The following is a 20,683-nucleotide window of genomic DNA, read 5'->3' on the forward strand; positions in this document are numbered from 1 at the left end:
ATCCACTTCAGGGCCAGGCCCTGGATGTCGGCGTTGCTGACACGGTCGATCAGAAGTTGATGACCGACCGTGTCAAACGCCGCTGAAAGATCCAGGAGCACCAGGGCCTGATGTTATTGTCAGCTCCATTTCTAAGTTCGTCCATCACTGCCAAAATGACGGATTCTGTGGAGTGAACGGGTCTAAAGCCCGCTTGCCGGGAATCGTGTGCTCAATAAATGAGCTGAGACAGTTTGTGACATGGGCCTCTAGAATTTTACTGAGGTAGGGGAGCAGAGAAATGGGACGAAAATTGCTTAATACAGCGGGGTCAGCGTTGGGCTTTTTCAGTATGGGGATGACTGTAGCAACAGTCATTGGGGGAGCCAGATCCCACTCTGTTTAGGAGTGTCTTGATTTTGGAGGGATAGAGTCGAGCGTAGAAGGGTTTTTAAAGATAATGGGGAGAGTGGAGGGGGAAGTGGGAGTAGGGATATTATGTTTGATAGCAGTAATCTTATCTATAAAAAAAGTTTAGAGAGTCGCATAGTGATTGTGAGGGTGTAGATTTTTGGGTAACCCTATCAGGTTGGGCAAGCTCGTTGACAATCGAGAAGATGTCCTTGGCCTTCGTAGTAGAATTCATGATTTTTGGGGAGAAATAGCCTTAACAATGGACACTTTGTAGCTTTTTTGAAAGGCGACATATGTCGCTCTCTCCTCAGGAGCATAGGCTCTACGCCAACGGCGTTCTGCCTGCCTGAGTGCTAGTTTTTCCTTTTTTAGGGCGTCAGAAAACCAACGTTGGGCGTCATGGGGGCGTTTGAGTAACCTTTTTCTCAGAGGAGCTACCTTGTTGCTGGCTACTTCTAGCCAGTTATCAAGACTGGAAGCTTGCAGGGAGGTGGAGGCCTGTGCTTCTTCTTGGGGAAAGGTAGCAATTAGAGTGGCGTGAAAATCATCTAAGTTAGCTCGTTTCCAATTTCTAGTCAGAAGATTGTTAGTGGCATGGTAAAGTGGGTAACAGTAATGTTAAAGGAGATACGATAGTGATCAGACCATGTACAAGGAGAGACTAGGGGTGAGGTAATTTCTAGGTTGGAGGTCCAGACTTGGTCCAAGGTAATGCCTTTGACGTGGGTGGGCTTGTGCACGTGTTGAAGGAAGTTCATGTCCTGTAGACAGTCCGTGAACTCAACCGATGCGGAGCTCTCATATGTGTCAGCAGGCCAGTAGTTAAAGTCGCCAAGGTTAATAATCCTAGCGTGATTGATGGCTAGTTGTGAGACGAGTTCACCAAAGAGTTGCGGGAACAGAGGCATGTGGTCTGGGGGGCGATAAACGAGAGCACAAATGAAGGGGGACTTGGGGTGTCGAATTTTAGAATAAGACTGTCGACATGGGGTAAAATGCTGGTCTGAAGGGAAGTGAATTTATGTTTGTGTTGGATAATAGCAGCCACTCCGCCTCCAGGCTTACCCGATGTCCTGTTAGCATAGAGTATATAGAAGCCCACAGGTATTGCCAGGACATCAGGGCCTCTGTTGTTCTTTGTCATATTTTTACGGTTCCTCCACTCCTATTGATGCAAACAATGTTGCAGTACATTTCATCATTGTCACAACCTCGGGTCCCCTGCTGTCCCGGGGTCTTCACTGAGTCTTCCTCTTCAAGAATGCAGACTTCATAATTAAAAGGACTCCCTTCTAGTACTGTCCACAGTGTCTTTCGAAATACCCCTGGTCAGGCCACCATAAAGTGTGCAACCTCTGTCTCTCTCTCTGTCTCAACTATGGCAAGGCCTCCTGCTCCGCCTGTCTCACCTTCCACTCCAAGAAGATCCTGCAATACCGACGAGACCAACAGCTTGCTGGACGTACCATGACACATCAGCAGGAAGATGACAGCCCTGATCTCTTCGGGGACCAAGATTTTGAGGGCGAATCACACCAGCAGCTCTCAGGCTTGTAGCCAGTCCACTTCATGCCAACCCTATCTCTCACTCGCAGTCTGAGACAGGGGAGCCCCAGGTTCAGGGTGTACATCCATGCAACGAGATTTCAACCGTGAGTACGACATCCCTCCCTCTACCACCTCCCCGATATCGAACACAGGCCATGCACGGTGAGGAGGAGTCTGGCATCGAGCCCTGAAGTCCAGCTACAGGTTTCTGGTTCGCCACTGCCTCAAGGCCATGGCTGGCATCTACAGAAGGCATTAGATCTGAATTCGAGCGAGCCTCGGGCACTGAAACAGCCACATAAGACCTGGCCTCTATCTCCAACAACATTTTTGCAATAGCACTTAAAACACCCACAAAGCCCTCTTCTGATCCGAAAATCCTATCACGCTGAAAGCTTCTTAAGTGCCTGTAGGCCATAAGAATTCTTCGTTGCCGAAGCGTCTGGTGCCCAAACCCCTGTCCCGCTGGATCTAAGAACCAAAGCAGACCAGCGTCACCATGAGGAGCTCAATGCCAGGCAAAAACTGATTTTCATCCACCCGCAGACCAGAAGGACTGTTATCAAGCCTCCTCCAAAAGGTCTAGGGCACTGTCCCTGTAAAGGGGAAACTAACATTCAAGGAGGATCCTTGCATGGGATCCTACACCTCCAGCCAAAGTTCAAAAGCACCAGAACAGGAGCACTAGTCCTCTACCATCTTGTCTCTGTTCTCCTCCCCCCTCCACCTGCTTCCTCTCCACCTCTTCACCACCACCACCATAGGGACTCCCTCCGCCTCATTCACCAGAGGGTTCCTCACATTCTTCTTATGGGGCGAAGCATCTCATTCCTGCTTGATCAATACCAGGCCCTATTCGATCCCAAGTCTAGGGTAGACCAATGGGTTGACTAACGTCGATCCACCGGGAAATACAAACCCATGCCTCTACCCTACCACACCATCCTCACCTGACAATACCACTTCTTTTCACAAGGTCATTCACAGGGCTGCCACTTTCCACAAGGTAGAGTTGTACAAGCTCCAAGAAGATGAGGATTTCCTTGTTGAAATGCTATTCACCACTCAGCGTTTAGTACAGTGCTACCAATATCTGGTGGTGCAGATAAAGTGTCCACTTGGACTTTGCCATGTGTTGGTCCAAACCCCCGAAGACTGGGATTGTAAGTAGTATACCTACCTGTCACTGTGCATAATTGTTTTCCTTCCATAGGATTATATTGTATTTTTTGTCTATTTTCTACATTGCTAAGTGTTGCTACTGTCGATTGGCACCACAACATATCTCTAATACTACTGTAAAGTATTCCAATTGCTATTTACAACACATTCCTACTGTTCCTGGAAATATTGCTATTTTTAAACTGGTACTGACCTGCAACTGAGTTTTTCTTGGTTCCAAAATATAAGTAACTAAGTAATATTCTTATGCAAACATTGAACTTGGTCATTATCCTATTCCGTGCTGCCGTCGACTACCTCCCCAGTGCTGCTGTCAGCCAATGGTCGACGCGGCTCCGCCTGTTTTTCGGAAGTGCCGCACTTCCGCAAAATCGCGGCCGCCGTTAAGGCGTTAAGTGTGTGCCTCATTTCTTGACTGTGTGTGAACAACAAGTGCTTAACACTATCCTCTGATAAGCCTATATGCTCAACAGCACTACCACAAAACAGAGAAAGGTATAATCTAATTTAGCCTCTGGGGATCCACAGGACTTTGTGCACACTATGTCTTACTTTGGTATAGTATATAACAGAGCCAACTTCCTACAGGTGTTCTTCTCTGCTTTTGCTGCTCTTTGGGGTCCCCTCTCTTCTTAGGTAGCCAGGATTTGTTTCTCCGGTACCAGGGGCTCCCCTAAATACAGAATTTAGGGTTTTAGGAGAGGGTAGGGTAGTAGCCAGTGGGCTACTGACCCTTGGGGTCACTACAGCACTATATGACCACTTCCTGAGGGAAGTGGGCATGATCCTGTCTCAGAATTCTTGCTAGTTCTGAAAAATCGTCTTCACCTCACAGTAGCCCACCTTATGGGGTGGTACTATCCTGGAGGTGGCACACCTACCTGACTAGCTAATTTGCTCTCCTGTCCATGTGCCAAGGGGGCTCTGGACAAGGAGGTGGTCTGTGGCTTGCTCTCCTGTGATGGAAGCAAGATTCACATTCCAAAGGAGGTGGCTTCTTTGAAGCTTGCTAACCCATGGAGGCTAATTAGCAGGTCATCCTGTGGGAGGAAGTGTCACATGCTCTTCCTAGTCAGACCTTTGGTCTTGGCCTCCTGAGAGCCAAGGCTGCCACTCTAGGTGATCAGAACACTGTCTGCGGTGGCAGGATAGCAGAATCCAGTCAATAAGCCCATCAGAGGCTGGTAGGTTTTCAGGCAGCACCTCTAAGGTGCCCCCTGGGTTCATGTATTGATTTTTTTTTTTTTAAATAATTTTTATTGTAAGCATACCTGTACAGGCCTTGACATATAGAAACAGCGTCATAAAAGCGAGCAGGTATACAGTGTGGCACGTCAACCAGTACACAGCCGTTATGCCCACAACCCAGGGGTTGGGCGGCGATGATGTCTCCGCTCTTTCATGCCTGACGTTCTAGATAGAGGAGTGGCTGTCAAAAGGATCACGTGCATGCTTACTTTTATAGTCCTACCCAACTGTGCGCTAATACCCCCAACTCCCACCCCCTGCGCTGTACCTACAACTCCCCCCCCCCCATGCCCCTTCCCCCCCACCACCTACCAACTAAGGCGACTCTAACGGACATGTCTGGGGTACTGGTAAGAGCCCCCCTGCATTACTGCTGCTACTGGGCGCTCAACTGGCCTCTGCCACCCTGTCTACGTCGGGGGCCTCCTCCTCTTCGTTAGCCTCAGTATCCCTGAGTGCTTGAACCATCACTTCCCACGAGGTCGCAGTGTCTGCTGCAGTTTGGGTAGGGGTCCTGCGCGCCAGCTGGTACCTATGTGTGCTGTCAGCCGCAGCCCATTTTAGAAATTCCTGCCGCCACCTCCGTGGAGTTGGCCCCACCCTCGCCTTCCAGTTCCTAGTGATCTCCCTCTTAGCCACCATCAACCCCATATCGATGAATTTGCTCGTGAGTTTGGTCTTGGGGGTATGGGGGAACCAATGCAAGAGACACTCCGCCGGTCCATAGTCTATGGTCCTATCTGTCACCTCATTCAATACTTCCCCTATTTCCTGCCAGTAATCCCGAAGGGCCGGGCACGCCCATAGCATATGCACTAATTCCGCCCCTTCCTCCGGGCACCGGGGACAAGTTGCTGTTACCGCCCCGAAATACCGCCTGATCCTCCCCGGGGTCATGTACGCCCTGTGTAATGTGTAATAGTGGATTAATTGGAAGCGAGCGTTTCTCGTGCTGTTGCGAGCCCTACGGATTAGCTGTGCCCACGTTATGTCGGGTATGTCCCTACCCAGGTCCGCCTCCCACTTGGCTTTCAGGGCTGGAAGGGGGGGAGCAGCCTCTCTAACCATTCGGTTGTATAGGCACGTTACCGCCTTGATCGTGCCCGCCGCCATCATAGTGTACTGGCACGCTGCCGCCGTCCCAGGTTCCTCAAGGCCTGCCCCCCATTGGGCCTGTATTGCTCTGGTCACCGCCGCATGAAGCAAGAATCCCCCTCTCGGGACATCAAAGCGGTCCATGAACTCCTGGAACGGGAGCAGCGCGCCATTGTCGTAGAGGTCCCCGACCACTTGTACTCCCGCCTCTTCCCACCCCTGAAGCTGCGACCAGTCGCCCCCATGTGGCAAAGCCGTGAGCATGCCCAGAGGGATCTCCGGTGCGTATGGGCGCCGAACCCCTGCCCTCCTCTGCACTCTGTTCCAGCATTGTCGGTACGTGCGCTGTTCCAGCGATAAATCCCGACTGTCCAGCCGCTGCTGGAGGGTAATATACGCTAGGATGTGTCTGGGTGTTCCCCGCAAGCTGTCGTCCTCCGGGCCCCGATACACTCTCGCCACCTCCTGCGTGAAGATCTGTAGTTGGGCTGCAAGATAATAAAGTTCAAAGTCTGGCACCGCCAGTCCCCCCTCATCTTTCGGGCGAGAAAGCGTGGCGAGCGCCACTCTGCAGCGCCCCGCTCCCCAAATAAACGTTGTTACCAGAGATTTAAGCAGCCGAAAGAAGGAGCTGGGTAGCCAGATCGGGAGCGTCCGGAAGTAATATAACAGTCTCGGCAGGGCAACCATCTTTAGCAAAGAGATTCGGCCCGCCACCGATAGTGGCAGCGTGGCCCAAAAGGCCATGCAGCCCCGCAGTCCTCGCACGCATCTTCCCAGGTTGCCCTCAAACAGGGCCTCCGCCGTGTGGTAAATGTGGACCCCCAGGTACTTGATGCAGGCGGGTTCCCAGGCCGCCTCCGACCGGTGTCGTGGCTGGGCCGCGCCCTCCTGCAGCGGGAAAAGACTCGTCTTGGGCCAGTTGACCCTCAGGCCCGACAGTTCTCCAAAGCTTCCTAGCAACGCTTCCGCTCCCTGCAGGTCCTCATCGCCGTCGCGGAGGAATAGCAGTAAATCGTCGGCATACAGCGAAATAAAATGCTGTCCGTCTCTAGCTCGTACTCCACGGAAATGCCGCCCCGTCCGGGCCTCAGCCGCCAATGGCTCTATGGCCAACGCAAATAAAAGCGGCGATAGGGAACAGCCCTGCCGAGTACCACGTTCTACCGGGTAGCGGAGGGACACCGTCGCCCCTACTCTCACCCTCGCTAATGCCTCCGCATACAGGACTTTCGTCCAATGAATATAGCCCGGACCCAGCCCAAACCGCTCCATCACAGCATAGAGGTAGTCCCACTCCAGGCTGTCGAAGGCTTTCTCAATGTCGACCGAAAGGACCAGCTCCGTCCCAGCCCCGCCGACCAGCCCGTCCATGAGGCGGACAAGCCTCCTGACGTTTATGGTGGTGTTGCGCGTCGGTATAAAACCGTTCTGGTCCTCATGTACCAGGCTCGTCATGTGAGGTAGGAGCCTCGCCGCTAGTATGGAGCTCAGGATCTTATAATCTGCGGTGAGCATGGAAAGTGGGCGATAGGACGCGGGGTCGCCACCCTCTCTGCCAGGCTTCAGCAGTGGGACCACTAACGCCTCCCGCATTGACTGAGGCAGCCGGCCCGCGTCCTTGGCCTCTTTATACACGATCAGAAGTCGTGGTGCCAGAACGTCTAGGTACTTACTATAGAACTCTATGGGGAGCCCGTCGATACCCGGCGATTTATTCCGTGCCATGCGCCGCACCGCCGCCTTGATCTCTGCTAGCGCGATGTCCGATCCCAGATCCTTTGCCTGTTCCGCCTCCAGCCGTGGGAGGGGCAATCCAGATAAGAAGGGTCCCGCCAGCTCCATCCTGTCGCCTGGGGAGCTCTTGTAGAGGCCCTCGTAATACGTCTGGAAGCCGTCGACTATGCCCAGCTGAGTGTGTTGCACCGCGCCCGCCGCATCCCTTAGTTGGAGTATGGGGGAGCATCTTCGAGTGGGGTTCGAGAGCCACGCTAGGAGGGTGCCCGCCTTATCGCCCTCCACGTGGGAGCGCAGTACATAGCGCTTATGGTCGAAGGCTCGGAGCCGCTCCACTTCTACGGCTACTGCCTCCCTGGCCGTGCAGAGCGTCTCCTGGAGCTCAGGGCGCCCTGGCCGCTCCTTCTCCACCTCCCTCAGCCTGGTATCCGCCTTGGCCAAATCGCCCAACAACACCTTCCTCACGCCCACATAATCCCTAATGCAGATGCCCCTGACTACCACTTTAAAGGCGTCCCACTCCGTCGCCCTAGTGGATGCCGTACCTTCATTCTCCGCGAAGTATTGAGCCACCCCCTCCGCTAGGGCCGCTCCGAAGAGGGGGTCCTCTAGGGTCTCAGGCCGCAGTTTCCAGGTAGGGACCCTGGGTGGTTCTGCCACCCACGCTAGCCGGATCAATAGCGGATTATGGTCTGAAATCGTTCTCGTCAGGTACTCAGACCCCGTAACGTGCGGCAACACCCCTCTGGAGCAGAGTATCGTGTCCAGCCGGACATGTAAGTCGTGGAGCCCGGAGAAAAAGGAATAGTCCCGGTCAGTCGGGTGCTGACCGCGCCAGACATCCACTAGTTCCCAACTTTCCTGCCACTCCCTCCTGCCCCTAGATAGCCTGTGGACCGGGGAATCGTGCAAGGGGGGGTGGGACCTATCCAAAGAGGGGTCCGCAATGGAGTTAAAGTCGCCCCCCAGAAGGATCGGGCCCGCCAGGGAGTGAGCCAGTCGCCCCGAAAGCGACGTGAAGAAGGCCAGCTGGTCCACATTTGGGGCATAAATACTAGCCAGGGTAACCTCTCTACCTTCCAGCTTCCCTTCCACCACCACATACCTCCCTTCCTGGTCTATCCACTGGCGCGTTAGTTGGAAAGGTGTGCCTGCTCTAATCCATATTAGTACCCCTCTAGCATAGGCTGAATAGCTGGTGTGGTAAACCTGCCCCCGCCATCTCCTCTGTAGCGCCGCCCCCTCCTGCCGTGTGAGATGTGTCTCCTGAAGCATCGCGATGTGCACTCCCCTTCGTACTAAATAGGCATGCACCTTGTGTCTGCGCTGCATAGTATGTAGGCCCCGCACATTCCAGGTAATACAGTTCAACTTTTGCACATTAGCCATTGTCCCAGTGATCTGGTCGAAATCTTCCCTCCCGTCCGCGCCCGTCGGTGGTGGTGGTGCCCCCCCTGAACAAAACAAAACATCCCAACAGTCCTACCCACGGTGTACCCAGGGTCAACACCTGCAAGAAGAACAAACAATCCCCAACTGTGGAACCCCCCCCCACCCCCAGAATAGGCCCCAATATCACGATACTAGTTCCCATCCAAACTCCCACACCTGAGTGACCCAGGTCTCGACTACACAGCCGCAGCCGTGGGTGCCTTAAGGGCCTACGGAGCGCGGACTCGGCCCAAGGGGTGCTGCGCCACCCAACTCCCTGCCCCCTCCCCAATTCCACATGTCCTCCCCGCTTTGAGCCCTCCGGCGTGCCCCGGTCCCCGCTATACTCGTGGGCATGGGCCCACTTCCCAGCACCCAAACTTTACCCATCGTGTCCTGCCAGTGTTTCAGACATTCAGGATCTCGTCCGCCGTTTGCGGTGTCACCAGCGGCCCTCCAGTCCGAAGAATCCCAGAAAGGTCCGATTCTGAGCCCGAGGCCGATGCATGAGTGTCCGAGTCCGTGGCCCCTCTGGAGTCGGGGCCTCCTGCCCGAGCCTGCTTCTCCACTTCCCGTAATGCAGCCCGCCGTTCCGTTTCAGTCTGGGAGGCCGTCGGTCCTAGCTTCCCCCTCCCACGCTTCCTCAGCCTCTGTGATTTCCGCAGCCGTGCCGGTGAGCGTTCTCGCTCCTTCTCCCGTTCCTCTCGCGCCTTGGCTCCGTCGGTGCCAGCTTTGTATGTCTCCCACCAGTCCCAGGCCTCCGCCGACGTGCTAAAGAAGACCGCCTTGTCGTCCACCACGACTCGCAGCCTGGCAGGGAAAAGTAAGGAGTAGGCAATCCCTTCAGTCCGCAGCTCTTTTTTGATTGTGAGGAAGGAGGCCCGCTGTTTCTGTGTCTCAAAAGTGAAATCCGGAAAAAGTGTAACTCTGCTGTTTGCAATTTGAAAGGGGCCATCCTCCCGAGCCCTCCGCAGGAGAAGATCTCTGTCCCTGTGGTGGAGCACCTTGGCTATTATCGGTCTGGGCGGAAGCCCGGGCTTGGGAGGACCCGAGGGGACCCTGTGGGCCCGCTCCAGAGTGAAAAATGGCGAAAGTCCCTCCGGTGCCACCACTGTTTTTAGCCATCCCTCCATGTAGGCAACCATGTCCGTTGTTCCCTCCGTTTCCGGCACACCTACGACTCGCACATTGCCGCGCCGGCTCCTATTTTCAGCGTCTTCCGCCCGCCGTTCCAGGGTGCGTATGCGATCCAGGGCCTCCATTAGCTGTCTCTCGGTCGCCTTATGGGCCGGCGCTAGCTCCTTGATCACCGTCTCGGCCTCCTTGACCCTGTCTTTTAGCTTGTCGTGGTCCGCCCGGAGCAAGCCCAGCCCCGATGCCACCTGCGCTATATCATTGTGGAGTGCTTCTCGGGTGGCCGTTATGGCCTCCAGTATTCGATCTTGCAACCGCTGCAGGTCTGTCTGCTCGGTGGGGCCCCCCTCCGCCGCCCCAGAAGTAGCCGCCTCCTCCGCCTTGGTTCTTGGCTTCCCCATCGCAGTAGGCCTCGCCACTACCGACCTCCCCTGCAGTCCGCTGTGCTCCGGGCCCCTGCCACGTGGCCCTCTCCTGTGCGCTATGGGGTGGTCCTGCGCCGAGGTCGTGCACCTGAGGATCGTCCGCCTCGTGGCTCGTCCCCCGGGGCCTGTGGCTGCCCGCTCCTACCCCCCTGGGCTAGTGCGCTTGGTGTATGTCGCCACAGGGGACCAGCGCCGCCGAGGATCCTCCACTAGGTTATGGGCACCCCCGCTATGCCCCTGCACACCTCCACAGCATCCGCAGCGAGGGGGGGGGGGGGAGGGGGGCCCCCAGTAAAACGCTCTGTGCACCGTTCCTCGTGGTGCGCGGCTCAAAGTAGCCTCCCCTCACCTGCTGATGTGTCCTGGGCCCAGAGCTGGGGCGCCGGTCTACTGCCCGTCTTTGCCGCGGTGGGGGCCGTCTGCACGCACCACCCGCTCCGGCTCCCTCGGGCGGATCTTCGCCTCTCGCGGTCGCGGTCTCCGCGCTCAGCTGCCGAGGGTGAAGGATCGGCCGCCACAGCAGGGGGATCGCCGCCCGGGGCCCCGAGCCGGCGATCGCGCTCAGCGCTCCAGCTCCGGCAGCGCGGATCCCCGCTTGTCCCCCGGAGTCCTAGAACTGCACCGCGGCCGCCATCTTTTGCGGCGCTCTCGGTCACTCCGCCCAGGTGGTCGCCGCAATCGGCGGTCGTTCTGCCCACTGCGTAGCCGTTGGCCGGTCAGATGCCGCCCAGCCAGTCTCCGTGAAGGGTCAGTGCGGCGCCGGGGCACACCTTGGCTCCGCGGTCCTTTTCACAGGATGAATGTAGGGAATAGGCACGGAGCTCCGGGCTCACGCCGCCATTTCCCTCGGCGCTCAAGCCACGCCCCCTGGGTTCATGTATTGATAAATTCAACACTGGCATCGGTGTGAGTTTACCAAACAAGATGTTTGATACCAAACATCCCTATTTGTAGTGAAGCCATCATGTAGCTGGGAAAATCGTTTTCAGCAGTGTCCAGCACATGTTTTAAAATGGCCTTCCCTGGTCACTTGTACTAGCAGTAATAGGACTGATCAGCACACAGGCATATCTTCTCATGCAGGTATGCCCTCCCATGTAATATTAAGCACCCTGCCTTAGGGCTGTCAAACCTGCTCTAGGGGTGACTTACAAATATTACAAGTAGTGTTGGGGACACACCACACAGGGATGTGTGGCCTGTTGTGGTTCCATTTTTGTCTGCACCAGGATACGCAGCCCACAAGGGCAGTATTGCATGTGCTTGTTGAGGGGTCCCTTAGGATGGCACAATTCGTGCTGCAGCCCTTAGGGTCTCTATTTAGTACCTCAGTCCCAAAGTATCAAGGGTACCATTTACTATGAACTTACAGAGCATGCTAAATGTTTTGCCAATTGGTGGAATAATTGTACATTTTTAGGGAAAGAACACTGGCACTGGTGACATGGTTAGCGGGAACCCAGTACACTTCAGTCAAAGTTGCATCTAATACCAAGCAAAAAGTGGGAGAGGGGGGTACTGCAACACAAACACAGTTTATGCAGCCATTTTTGCAGTTCATACAAAGTAATATTGAGTGTGAAACAGTCCTTTCTTCTTTTGGTGGTGACAGGATGGTATCTTATGTCTATCTGATTGACAGTTTTCTGTTGGGAGCAGACTGAGGTTATTCAGATTAGATTTGACTCTGTAACAGATCTGATGAGTACTGGAATTGCTATCAAGTTTGTGACAATAACTAAACAGACAATTTGTTAATGGATGACATGCATCAGCAAGTGGTGTAAGGAAAATAATAGAACTCTACCCATAGGACTGAGAATGATGGATGCCAGGGATGCAGGAGCTGTAGTTTTCCTGGACCGCTCAGCCATTAACCATAACATCCCACATGACCGTCTCATTACACTTGAAATTAAAGGCTTGGTGCTGTCTTGACTCAGGTCCTTCCTTTTGAGTAGGACTCAAAGAAGTTTTTCTACACCTTTCACTTCTTCCTCTTAAAATGTTGATTTTTGTGGCCGACAGGGCTCCATTTAGTTGCCATTATCTTACAATATTTACACGCTCTATTTGGCGATGTTGTTAAACCAACTCAGCTCAAAATTCTTCATGTATGCAGACAGTGCAAAATTATTTTTTAAGACATCATTTTGGAAAAATTACCACAAGAAGGATACTTTGCCTCAGTCTAGTTCTCTTCTAGGTGATAACTTGTCCATCTCACGTTGTTAGAAGGGAAAGAGTTACCAAACTGAATCCAGAAAAGACTGAGCTTCTACTGACATACTTGAAAGTGACATTGAGAACTTCGATTGGTCTCCTAATATAAGTTCTGCTCTCAAAGAAGACACTTGTGACTACAATCTAGGGATTCTTATAGACTGTACACTGCCCTTAGAGACTCATTTAGTGCCTATATAAAAAAACTATTTTTATGATTGAAGACGCTTTGTCAGATTTTTACCTTTCTTAATTCAAAACTTTAAATCTTAGCAGCCAAATCCAATATTAAGTCTCGACTGGATTATGGCAATGTGGGTGTTCTGACAGCTCCTAAAAACATATTTTATGACTAAACCTAATACAGAAAGTAGTGGCTTACCTCCTTTGCAGCCTCAAGACTTTTGACTGTCTCCGGTGCTAGACAATATCTTCATTGGCTGCCAGTCCATTGCAGAATAGTTTTCAAAACCATGCATGCATAATGCATAAAGCCATATTTTATCATTCTCCTACCGTTATGTCCAACAGATTCTTTTGGCATAGACCCTAGAGAGCACTAAGATTGTCACAGCAATTTTTGTTAGATTTCCCTAAATTTTGCACCACTCTTTTGAGAGCGTTGTCAATTGCTTCAGGGAGATGTTGGCTTTTTATCTAACCTCCAAAGCCTTTGCATCTCTCTCTCAATTTAGAAAATATTTTCTTTTGAATTCACAGTTCACCAGTAAAAATTATTTTCAGCACCAAGAAACCGTTCTTGGTAGAAGGTTGCATTCTGCAAATATCTACTTCTACTGAAAGATTATTCGCACTTTCTTTGTGGGGCAGAGATGCCACAGCTGCGCTCTTTGGAGCTCTCCTTTCCTAAGAGATCTGCAAAATGGTAATTTTGTCTTCTCTTTGTACCTTTCCAAAGCTATAATACAATGATTCAAGATACAGGGCTAGAGTCTTATTTGAAAGAAGGATAGCTTACCCGAAGCCATTCTATCCAAATTAGTTGAATAATTCTGAATAGTTTTTCAGATGGTGATAGTATTTTCCAAAACAATGTTACATACCTCTTAATATAAGTTTTGATGGATATGGTGTCCCTTTTGCAGATTCCTAATAGCCCACAAATGTCCCCTCTCAGTATTAATATCTTCTGATACACCTATTGGGATTCAATATTCTGAGAACTCACAGGTGACTATGGTTGAAGATTTGGAATTTGTGTTCAATGGTTGTTTACAGTGCCAAGGACATGCACAGCACTTCTAGTCTATTTTCATAAAAAGGTTTTCTAGGGTTCCACCCTTGTTTGGTATAGGCCAGAGGCATACAGTCAGTCTGTAGAGGGGGAAAGAATTTTTTTTGGTTAAATTTCTTTATTGCGTTTCGAATGAGAGCATCAATATTTAACAACAGTCCCACTCAAAGACCCCCCTCACCCCTATCTGACATTGCTGACTTCTCCTGCGTATTCTGCATCAGTACATCTTATAAAAAGGGGTATACACAGCCATTCAGCCAACAACCCGTAATAGGGCAGGCGGCGCCACACCACATCTGCAAATTGAGCTTCTATTAAGAGACACTCTGCAATGCTCGCAACCTCAATGCATAGGTTCCACTTTGTCTTCTATCCCAGACACTCCCGTCTGTACACCACCCCACACTCTATCTTTGTGTGGCCACATCTGAGCCCCCTTTGTTCGCCAAGTAAGTTTGGTACAAGCCCCAGAAGTACTTAGGCCTACTAGTGGGGGGCTGCAGTTCACTATAATTTTCAGATTGTGTGCAGCAGCAGAGCATGTCATGTGCCCAGCGCTTTGATGTGGGCAGCGGGCCTCTCATCCAACAACAAGCCAGCACTCGGCGGGCTACAAGCAGGCCATGTCTACCAGGCGTCTAATAGCCCTCGGCAGCTTTTTAGTGTATCCTAGCAGGGCTACCAGGGGGTCGGGTGTAATTGCCACCTCAGTCAGCCCGCTAATATCTGCAAATATCTTTTCCCAAAAGTCCCAGACACCAGGGCACTGCCAGGCAAGATGTAAGAAGTCTGCTTCTGGGGCGCTACACCTCTCGCATTGAGCCGAGTCCCTCAAACCGTACCTGCAGAGTCTGGCTGGGGTGTAGTACACCCGGTTTAGGAATTTGAAGTGTACCAGCCGATGCCGGCTATTGAGTGATACTTTCTTAGTGATAGTGCAGCAGTATCGCCACGTGTCATCGTCCAGTATAGTGTCTAAGTCAGTCTGCCATGCTAATCGTGCCTTAGTGTAGGAATGTCGTGTATTTGCCTGTGTCAACTTGTAAAGATTAGACATTAGTTTCCGGGGCGATTCAGTTTTAATAACATGTGTGAGCTCAGGAATCTCTGGGGGCTCAGCCATGTCCCCGCCCAGTAGGTCGCCCAGAGCGCTACGCACCCTATGGAACTGGAATCGTGTCAGAAGTGTGGGCGTGTCGCAGGCTCCCAGTGCTTGCTCCCATGTCTTTGCAACTCCATCAACAAACAGATCTCCCGCCGTTTTTATGTTTAGTTTATGTAAGGCAGTGACTACTCCCTTTTCCTTGAGTGGGGGCAGCCATCTGGCCCAGTCCACTGGCATCACCGGTGAATATAGCAGCACAGCATTCTGCATCTGCACTAGGCTGTGCCATGCATGGTTAGTGGCTGTTAAAGAGTCCAGTATGCCCGTTCTGCGATCTGGTGATCGAAAGATCGTGTGCGGGAGCGTGTCAGGGTTGGCAAAGAGAGTCTCCATGCGGACATGTGGTATGTTTCGATCCCCATGCAGCCAGGTGTGCAGATGTGATGCCTGGGCCACTCGGTAGTACGCTTCCGGGGCTCCAAGCCCCCCCGTTGAGTACGGCATAGTGAGTGTCGCCCAACGGACGCGAGGTTGCCCGCCTGCCCATGCCAACTTCGTTATCTGTTGTTGCAGCCGTGCAAAGAACGATTTGGGGAGGAGCATTGGTATGTCATGAACAGAAACAAAAATCTGGGGAGCACCACCATTTTCATTATTGATATACGTCCCATTAAGGACAGAGGGAGTTTGCTCCAGCTAATCACATCGTCTTCTAGCTTGCTAACGGCAGTGCCATAGTTGGCTCTAAAGAGGATTTCCGCGTCCGTGTGTAACTGAATCCCCAGATAGCGGACCGGGCCTGTGGTCCATTGGAGAGGATATTCCATTGGCGCTGGGTGCGTAATCTGAGTTAGTGGGAAAGCCAGCGACTTGGTCCAGTTGACCCTCAAGCCAGAAAGCGCCCAAATCGGGCCACCTCCCTGAGCACCGATGATAGGTTGTTATCAGGATCGCGTATATACAGCAAGGTGTCATCTCCGTACATCGACACTATGATCTTGTAGCCCTGGAATCCTATGCCCTCGTTTCCGTGGTATTCTCGCAGGGCGCATGCTAGCGGTTCCACCACCAAGGCATATAGGAGGGGCGAGAGGGGGCATCCCTGCCTAGTTCCTCTACTGATGGGGAAGGAGTCCGTGACTAGGTCTCCCATGTGGAGCCAAGCCCTCGGTTCGTAATATAGCGCCCCCAACATCTGTAGGAATGGCTGCCCTAGGCCCATACGCTGTAGTACTATACGCATGAAAGGCCACTCCACGGAGTCAAAGGCCTTTTCCATATCTAGGAAGACAGCAAGTGCCTTCCTATCTTGTCTCACGTGTTGGATCGCGCCCAGTATTGTGCGTATATTGTAGACTAGGTTCCTGCCGGGGATAAATCCTGCCTGGTCCGGGGCAACCAGACCGTCAGCAAGAAGCGCCAATCGGGTGGCCAGAACCTTGGAAAATAGTTTGGTTTCAACATTCAGCAGCGACAAGGGTCTATATGAGCTGCATTTGTCATGTGGTTTTCCCGGCTTCAGTATGGCAACCAAGAGTGCCTCCCTCATAGAATGTGGTAAGCTGCCCTCCACACATATATCATCAAAAAGGGTCGATAGGTGTGGGAGCAGTTGATCCTTAAAAGTTTTGTAGAAGTTGACCGTAAGTCCGTCGGCTCCCGGAGCACTGCCCGATCTCATGCTAGCCAGAGCTTCTAGAATCTCATCCTTTTCAATAGGATGCATGAGGAATTCCCTGTCAGAGTTGGTCAGTGTGGGGATGTCGATATGGCCTAAGTAGTCATTCATTTCCTCTTCCAGGTCACCGCTCTTAGAGGAGTACAAGTCAGAGTAGTATTCTTTAAAGACCTCAGCTATGTCCCTTTCGTCTGTAGCCGGTTCTCCCGTAGCCGTATTCACTACCGTGATGTGCTGGCGTCGCCGTGCCCCCTTCATGAGATTGGCGGGCACCGCACTCGGCAGCTCCCTCTTGCCATACACTCTAGCTGTGGAATATTTGTTCATGTGTCTGACCTCCCTGTCTGCTTCTTCGTGGTATTCCGTTAGCAGAGTCTTATTCTCTTCTCTCACAGTGTCATCTGCAAGTATACACTGTCTGCGCTCCAGTCCACCTCGAGATCCACCAGCCTCCGCCTGATGGACTTAAGTATGCCCGAATGCTTCGACATCGCAACCCCTTGGATGTAGGCTTTGAAGGCCTCCCAGACCGCCTGAAAGCTCTCAACCGACCCTATGTTGTTTTCGAAAAAAGTATCTATGGCCGCCGCCAGCTCTTCCCTAAACACTGGGTCCAGTAGAGAGTTAGGCGGGAACCTCCATGTGAATGGTGGTATAGTTTTGCCTGGAATGCGTAATTCCAGTAGTACTGGTGAGTGATCTGATAGTGTTCTGGGCAGAACCCTGCAGTCTCTTATTCGGTCAAGGTGGGAGGAGGAAGCGAGCCAGTAGTCAATCCTAGTGTGAACATTGTGATATGCTGAGTAGTGCGTGTACCCTCCCTGTTGAGGATTTCGTGATCGCCATACATCCCCCCAGGCCCAAACAAGACATCGCACCCTGCAGTTCCAGTGCAGCGGCTGCGGGTCTGCGAGTAGGACCGGATGATCTGTCCAGGGTCGGGTCCATAGTGAGGTTGAAGTCGTTCCCCCCCCCCTCCCCAGTAGCAAGGTTCTCTGGTCTAATCGCTTGACCTTGGCAGTAAGGTTCTTATAGAATTCTGGTGAATCAAAATTGGGGCCATAGGTATTGACAACCGTGAAGTCTATGGCAGGGCTGTAGCATCTAGATATATCAAATCTGCCTCCAGGATCTGTCTCCAGTGTTTGTATCTGCAATTTAGACTTAGGGTTCACCCATGTCAAAACCCCTCTGGAGCTAGATGTAAACTCCGCTGCTGAGATGTTACCCTCCGTCCCTCTGCATCTAAGCATGTGACTGTGTGTAGGGAGATGCGTCTCCTGAAGCAGGGCTACGTCTATGTGTTGGTGCTGTAAATAGCTGAGGACCTTCCTGACTTTGCGGTGGTCATTCAGGCCACGAACGTTCCAGGTGATAGCTTTTAGTCTAGGCGCGTGCAGCGTCCCACCGTCTGTGGTGGCGTCAGCCATAGCGCCGCACAGTTGGGCATAGTTGGAGCAAATGTATATCAGTGCACGCTACAGTCGCAAAGTGCAAGGTCAGATCGATCAGGTTCCCAAGTGTTACACAACAAACTTTTCGCAAACAGGACAGAGCCATCTGTCGTTGCCTTGAACCCAGCTTATTCTTCCTAGTATAGCAAGGTTTTCCCCTCCCGTTAGTCTCCCCTCCCCCCGCCCACTGCTGGTCAGCCCCAACACGGCCTATCCCCCCCCCCGAAACCCTCCATTCCCCTCCCACAGCAGACCAACCCCAACTTGGCCCAGCATGTCAGTGCCCTCCCCCCCAATACACCCCCAATAAACTCAGGAAATACCCAGTGCACACAGCGCAAGGGCCGAGGTTGCCAGGTGTAGTAGTCTTAACTTTATTTGGTGCCTGTGCAATCATCGCCCCCTGCACCATCGCCAGGGAGTATCACCCCAGCGCAAGCCGTCAGGGTATTGCCAAATTACTATAACATGTCTGCATTGTAATGCGCCCACCTCCCGGAGCGCCCCGGGCAAGAGCCATTGATCAACCTGGACCAGTGTGTAGCTTGCGCGAAGTAGTTCACCAAATGCATTCGATCTAAGTGTGGTAGTAATAGGCAAATCGAAACAGTCTCACCCGCAGGGCAAATCCTCCGGACTTCCGCGAGCCCCCCCGTGGAGTCGTGGAAATTGTGCACTCAGGAGCCCGGAATCTTCGTGTGTCAATGCTGAGCCCCAAGTACAGGTCGGGCGCTCAGCAATCCGCCATGTCTCTGCGCGAAGCACTACCCCCAGTCCGTGTAGCCTTTTCAGTCTTGTTTCTCCAGCTGGCTGCTGTGTTCTCCATCGTCGTTCTGACTCCTGGGGCTACCCGTTCGCTCCTTTGTCCAAACTTTCAATGCTTTTTGGAGTTCTTTAGGGTCCGTGAAAATGTGTGAATGGCCCTGACGATTGATTCTCAATTTTGCTGGGTAGAGCATGGCGTAGTCTAGCCCAAGGTCTCTGAGCTGTTTTTTATATGGAGCAAAGTGCCTTCGTTCTTTTTGTACCTTCGCAGTGAAATCCGGATACAAAGAAATGTCCGATCCCTCATATTGTAGTGTCTTTTTTTCTCAGGCTATTCGCAAGGCCGTGTCCCTATCTCTATAATTCAAAAGCTTGGCAATGATTGGACTTGGGGGGTGGAGGGGGGGGGCACCCGGCTTCGGACGCGGGCCCAGCGTGTGGGGCGCCCTCTCAACAATGAACATCGGCGAGAACGCATCAGCTCCCAGCAGCGTGGTCAGCAGCTTCTCCATAAAGATCTCCATTTTCCCAGTTTGAGAAGTCTCCGGCACGCCCGTTATTCGTATGTTCGATCTTCGAGAGCGGGCTTCCAAGTCTTCCGATTTATCTTGGATGACCAGCAGAATTCTATCATACTGCTTTCGATCTTAATCCTGTTCCGATTGTGCTTCTTCCACTTCTGTTATGCGCCTCTCCGCCGTATCCAGACGCTCCGCATGTTTATCCACTCTCTCTGACATGCGGTCCATGCGATAAGAAATCGCATCGATTTTAGAGCCCAGGGATGTCATGCTGTCCTGCAGACCCTTTTCCATCATCACCAGCAAAGCTTTAATGTCTGCGTATATCGAGCATTCCGCCCCTCTAGTCTCTGGTGTAGTATCCATGTCCTGCCCATCTGGGGCCTTAGTGCGGCGTTGTTCAAAGGGCAGCTTAGATTGAGTTTTGTCTCCTTTGCCCATGTTGCCCTCAAATCCCCGAGCAACTCCTGGTCAGATCTCTCCTAACGCCGAGCCTGCACCACGCCGCGTGGTCAGCCACTCAGCACTCTGGGCGGTCAGCTGCAGCCACTCCAACCGGCTCACTCAGCAGACTCTGGCCCGAGGAACACAGCCAGGTAACCCGACCGGAACCGTCTTCTCTGGAGGTCCGGGCCTATAGCGCTCCTCCCCACTGCAGCTCTAGGCCGGCACGAGGGCACACCACCAAGACGCCACCTAGGCGGGCCACACTCACCGCCTGTGACCGTACTGTGCAGCCTGGCCTCTTCTCTTGCAACAGCCACGTCGCGCCCACGCGGGCTCACCAAGCCGCAGCCGGTACCCAGGCACCCAGGGGCCTCACTGCCCAGCTCCAGAGGTCGCGCGCCGCCACCTTGTAAGTTCTGGGTCACTTAAAGCAGGTCCGGAGAGTCCAGCAACAGAAACGGGGCACCGTGCAGTCCAGCAGTGGGGGGGGAGGTCGCCGGGTCCTGAGCAGTCCGAGCCACTGGATCGTCGAGCTCAATTCCGACTGCGTGCCTCCAAACTGCCCGTGGGAGACTCCCCCCTCGAAGCACGCAAGGTGGTGTAGACAGCGCAGGCCCAACTCTATCTTCTCCCGCGCCTCAGTGACCGCCCCCGGGCCCCCGCGGCCCTCCGCCTCCTCACCAGGTTATGTTCCGCCGGGCTGCCGCACGTCAGGGCACGCACGCCGGCCAACCCCCAAAATCCAGGTCGGGGATGAGCGGCCCAAGGTGTCAGCCCCCGCTCTCCCGCTGCCAACCTCTGCGCGCCGCAGCGTCTCCGCCGCCGCTCGAACCGGACAGCAGTGGATTCCGGTCAGGTATGCGCACCACTTTGTCCCCTCAGGCTCCGTGTGGGCAGGATATTTATAGGATTATTTAGGCGATGGCGCGGAGCTCCGGGATCAAGCGTCCGCCATCGGCGCTGGCAAGCTCTGCCCCCCCTGTAGAGGGGAAAAAATATCCACCTGAATCAACATCACCAAAGGTTTGCAACTTTGTCT

The 20,683-nt window shown here is 53.0% G+C and overlaps 1 protein-coding gene across 7 annotated transcripts in view; it reads left to right on the top strand.

Annotated features, from left to right (window-relative positions):
- SPICE1 (spindle and centriole associated protein 1) overlaps positions 1-20,683 on the top strand; it is a 591,766-nt gene that overhangs the window by 277,053 nt on the left and 294,030 nt on the right. The window lies entirely within an intron of this gene.

The sequence above is a fragment of the Lissotriton helveticus genome, chromosome 8 (assembly GCF_964261635.1).
Source record: "Lissotriton helveticus chromosome 8, aLisHel1.1, whole genome shotgun sequence".
Lineage (NCBI taxonomy): Eukaryota > Metazoa > Chordata > Amphibia > Caudata > Salamandridae > Lissotriton > Lissotriton helveticus.